Here is a 5,868-nt window from a genome sequence, read left to right as displayed (position 1 = left end):
AAAATGTAATTGAATAAAATAAAACATCGGTTTTGGCTATAAATAAGGCTATTTTCCATATTTTTATAATCTTCATTTACTTTGTAACACTTCATGATAAAATTTTATTGTTCAGTGTGGCGGGAAAGCGAAAGATATTGGAGAAAACCCTTTAGATATATTATTTAATTTATGAATAACCCATGGAGTCTTAAATATATTTGTATGCTTAAATTTATAAAAATAATCATTTATTGATTAAGCTATTCAGACCCATTTTCTGAAACCTAGTTAAATGGTAGTTACCCACACAAATTATGAAATAAACATCATCAACATCATCATTCTCTTTCCACACCTAACGGTGCAAAGTGTACTGCATTCGTTTGATCATTTTTGTAACACGAAAGTAAAATGATCAGTCTTATGCTTAGATACCAGTCCAGGGACTATGAAATATTCAAGCGTGAAAACAACCTTTTAAATAAATATTCGATGTCAACCATTTACGACTAACGCTTAAGGTCAAAAAAGTTCGAAACACAACTATCCCCAAAAAACTTCTTTTGATTGTATTTTGGGATGCTCACCGAGTTTATGTATCTTATTATCTGAAACTAAGGTCAATAGTAAATTATTCTTAGTACACAGACTCTTAAACACCTCCGACGTCGAATTTGTCGTGCTCCAATAATCTTGCGACATCACAACGCTCGTCCACACACCTGACGTGCGACTGACAAGGCTCCGCGAAACCTGAAGTTTGAACCGATTCCACATCCTCCGCACTCCCCCGATCTTGCGCCTTGCGATTTATATTTTTTTCTTACTCAAGAGAGACCTCAAGGTGGGTATTACACCTCAGACGATGAGGTGAAGGCAGCTATCAGGTCCTGGATTAGAGAAAAGTCAGAAAAAAAATTCAGAGACAAAATGAAAAAACTTGTTTAATGTTAGGAGAAATGTATTAGACTTAACGGAGACTATGTTGAAATATAAATATACGATTTTGAAGCATAAGAGTTGAAACATAATTTACTTTTGCCCGATCTTGCTATTTGTTTTTGTTCATGTTTTACAAGCATGCGCGCATTACTTTTTAGCCTACCCTCGTAATAGATTATGTAAATTAGTGCTTCGACACGGGTTGTGCCCAGTGAGGTGTTTATGTGGAAAAGAAAAAAAAATATCGCGTAAAATAAATAAGTAAATTATAAAATGCACTTATTTAATCGAAAAAGTTGCCGACTTCTGAGCAAAGGTGTAAACAGGTAACCGTACCCCGTAATAATGAATTCTCAGCTCTTGGTCGAGTATTCAGTTTCTCGTTGAGTTGCCGCGGACCTCAGTTCTTTCGCCGGCCATCTTGAAAGTTAGTTACGCTCAGACAGCCCCGATACAAGTTTATATCCTTCGCCATAATTCACCTGTGTCCACAGGCTGCGCCACAGCCTGTCCCGTGAACCCGGATTATCCTGTTTTGTGAATTATTGTACGAATATCGAGCGCCCGAGCCAACTGCGACTGTCAGTGACCTTTGGAAAAATTAAAAAGTGCATTTTATGCCGTGGGAGATCATTCAGATTACCGAGATAAAACAATCTTTTTTAAAAGTCATGGCAATGTTAAGTTGAAGTGTGTTGAAGGAATCCAGTTGGATTGTTGTTTGTCGGTGTTATAGTGAAGTTTCGTACAAGAATCTGTAATTTGGGGTAGCAAGGAAAAAGACACCAACGAGCGGTAAGAACAGAACAAATATTGAATTATTTATTTTTTTGTTTATATTATTTTGTTGTTATTATATATAAATAATTCGACTTTATTTTATTTACTTAATGCATTTCAATAATACATAATATATTATACTCCTAGGAGATTTAAAATAAAATCAATTTATGATCGTGGGGAAAAAATTAAAATTGTTCAATATATCTGTGTCTAAAAAGGCCCATGTCAGATTATTTTTTTTTTCTTACCAACGTTTTGTAGAGGGTTGATGTCAATTAAAAAATAGACCTATTTAAAAATGTATAACCACATACATGCGTGATATTATTTTTTTATTGAAAATATTTATTTATTTATTCATATTTTTTGCTTACAAACTTAATAATAAAAATAATGTGACCTCACTGGGGTTTCCCGTCCCGAGAAAATAACAAAAACCTAACATAAGCTATACACTTATGGAGCAGTTGATTCAATATTGGTATGGGCGAATGAGACAATCCATTTTACTTCTACCTAGCTACACTATACATTTTTTTATAGCATTTTTAAACATTTTCTCGTAACTAATTGTTTTAATAGATAGTGGAAGTAGATAATAGATTTTAATTGAATAATACTCAAAATTTCTTCGCCCGAAAATGGTTTTAGTTTGTATTTGTTTAAGTTGTCTATGTGTTGAGGATCTAGTGATTATATTATTTGTATGTGATGTAATGTATAATAATGTTTCAAACACCTCACAAAATAACAGTAAAATTACTCTGCCGTAATGTTGTGATTTACGACATTGGCCCTTTAAGACCCAAGCCACAGACAAATCTTGGGAATAAAAAAGGAAATACAGTAGAACTCCGTTTATCCAGTCACTCGGATTGCCAAATACCACAACAGTTATCAGGAAATAAAAATTAAGATACATTTTTTTTATTGCTTTAATTGTGTACCTAATTAACTTTGCTGGACATGTTTAAATAAGTTTTTAATTGGGTTTTAATACAACGTATTATTAAAAAATCAATACAAACTGGCATTTAATAATTTGAGTTTTACAGCATAAGAGATCAGCTAAATAACACGAAGATAAAATAATAAGTATCTTATATGGTCTGTTCACGTTGTTTTTTTTATTTTAAGTATTATTAAATAAGCAAGCATTACGATGTCAATGGTACTATTATTTTTTCTCAGCGACACCGGATACATTTTCTACAGTGGTTTAAAATATGCATATTTTGAATTACTTAAAAATGAGACGTTTCGCGCAGTGTAAGACAAACGGCACGTATTACTTGTAGGCAACGTTTGTTAGAACAGCATTCCACGGGCATGACGTGTGACGTCAAAGTGACTGCGAGCTGTTTTATATGTGCTCATTTTTAAACCCGAAAATTATAAATGAAAGCTTGTTTTTTATACAATGATAGTCATATCATTCGGAACGCGAAAATCCGCTTAAAATATTAAATAATTTTTTAACGTTGTTCCCGATTTGCGAAAATGCTCTTTTAGGTTAGTTGTTAATATAAGTTGAATCCGTTTTTTTCCATATTTAAAAATCAGCACCGAAAGTAAATCTAAATGTTAATCGTTATACGTCGTTCAAAAGATAATTTTCTGCTCTACAAGGTATTGTGTGTATTTGCTTCTACGTTATATGTATTATTTAATTTGATTACACGCCTTCACAATGAAATGTTATATTGACGAAAGTGAGCATTTTCAATACCTACTTCTGTTAGCGTTCAATCGAGAAAAGAAATGAGAAAACAAATAATAATTTATTATAATATCATTTATATTGAAAGCATTAACATTGTGGTCAAACGTTTTACTAAATGTTAAATAATATTTGTTACCACTTACCGACTTTCCTGTCTACAGGTTTCGAGACATATCCGTCTCTTCGTCAAGACACCACTTAAACCTAATAGTTGTTGCACAAAAATATAAAACTAACATGACAGGCATTTTAATAAGCAACCCTTACATGCCCTGATTAGGCTATAAAAATATGTTATGTTGTTGGAGTTAATTTGTAGTTGAAAAAAGAAGGAGGGGATGAAGGGAGGGGGTTAAAAAAATGAATAAAATATTAGCGTTCTTATAATTTACCCAAATATTTCAAATTTTGGTGGCCATTTTCAACGAGTTGTAAATAACTCACTATTAGAAAATGGAAATCATGTTGGGGTAGAGCGGTATTTGAACCTCGGACCTTTGATCCACGAGCCCGCAACACTGGTCACGGGACCACAACCAGATCTTTTACAACATGTTAAAAAGGCTAAATGATGGTAATTCACAAAGGCAAAATCACAATTTATCGAGGATCGTTTTTTCAAAACATGATATTCGCCCCATATGGCTATTTGTTTAAAAAAAAAATTAAACCCGGTATTGAGACGCATCGATTGCTTGGCTTAAAAAATATCTCAGTCTAACACGATAAAATGTCGTGTTTTTAAAAAAATATATTTTATCGTATGCTAATCCCTCATTTCAATAATTTTTATTGGTTGCTAATGAAATGACCAAAAAAACCACTAGCAAAAGACTATTTCTTCAATGTGTTCTTTGGACTTAAAACGAAAAGTATTTTCGCTGCATACCACGCAATAGTTACCCATTGAACTTAAAGGAAATAGTCTTTTCGCCACTAGTTTTGCTGGCCTTATTTACTATAGCTACTTTGGCGTCATACATTTTTTTTAGATATAAATAATATTCTATGTGATCAACAATCGGGATTAAGGTGCTCAATTTTATATTTTACTTTGTGCGTTTGTGCAGAATACCGACAGCATATTAGTTCATACCTGATTTTCTAGATACGAGACATTCATATTATTATTAAGGACGTCAGGTTTTTTCTGTCGCTGCTGTCAAATTAAAAATAATAGGACATATTCATACTCCCAGTGACAAGGAAACGTCCGGTTCTTCGTTTAGTAAATCAAACAAAGGAATTTCCTTTGTGCGAAACTGTTTTTCGCCTGGTATTCTGCTAAATATGTAATGTTAAAGATCTTTGCTTTTTATTTTAAATCTGGGAATAGGGCACACATAAATATATTCTTATGTGTGCTCTCGTAACATGATATATATTTAATTTATAAATTGGTTAACAAGTAATTTAATTTTCGAAGTTTGAATTTGGAATTTTTTTTTTCTTCATAAATGTTTTATCTCGTATCTTAATATTTTATATAAAATTTAATTATGTGACTTCGCCGTTTTTATTAATGGGAGTCTGATTTTTGCCTTTTTTTGGGTAGTATGATCATTAAGGTAATAAAAACGTAAATAAGATATTGTTACAAATTGAATATTAATACCAGAATTATCTTATTAAAAAAAAAGAGAATAGAATTCTATAAAAAAAGGTTTCAACTAAATTAAATTAAAAATTAAACTAAACTAGAATTATCTTATTGAAAACAAGAGAATAGAATTCTATAAATAAAGGTTTCAACTAAAATGTTTCAGTAAATATATTTTTTCAAAGTATTACCGAAGATATAATTTTACGTAGAAATAAAGAAAAATGTCACAAAAATGTATGTGATTTAAAATGCTTTTAATTATTTTCAAAAACAAAATTTAAAATTTTGCATCAACCACTTTCACGTTCAATTTATTATCTTCAAATTATTTTAGCAAATTTTAGTTCAATACTTAGTCTTTATATGAGAACCCAAATACCTAAGTTTAGTCTAAATTTGAAATGGCGTAATCTGCCGGTCTAAAAGTAACTATATTTTAGTTACTTAAAACTTTTAAGTATATTTTTTTTTAAAGAAACAAATATTGTTTTTATCTAATTTATGTTTTTTTTTTATTGCGCAATTTTCTCATTTTGTGTGTGTTTTACCAGACTACAGCCTTATAAGGGTGTGATTTTTTTTTTTAAAATTACAAATTAAACATAATACAAGGAGGGAGTACCGGGGAGTGGTAGTTAGCACCGTGATAATGTTACCAATGACAACAACTCGAAATTTCATTAAAATATCATAAATTTTTCACGTAAAATTCCAATTGACTAAATAGGATAAGTATTTCGAAAAATATGGAAAAAATGTAAAGCGTTATAAAGGCAAAAATTACCACATTATAAAATATATACAATGTACAAGGTAGTCACTTAAATATCCTCAA

This window comes from Micrasema longulum, unplaced genomic scaffold, assembly GCF_059751315.1.
Source record: "Micrasema longulum isolate JH-2025_06_02 unplaced genomic scaffold, ASM5975131v1 h1tg000856l, whole genome shotgun sequence".
Classification (NCBI taxonomy): domain Eukaryota; kingdom Metazoa; phylum Arthropoda; class Insecta; order Trichoptera; family Brachycentridae; genus Micrasema; species Micrasema longulum.
This window is presented reverse-complemented; position numbering follows the sequence as displayed.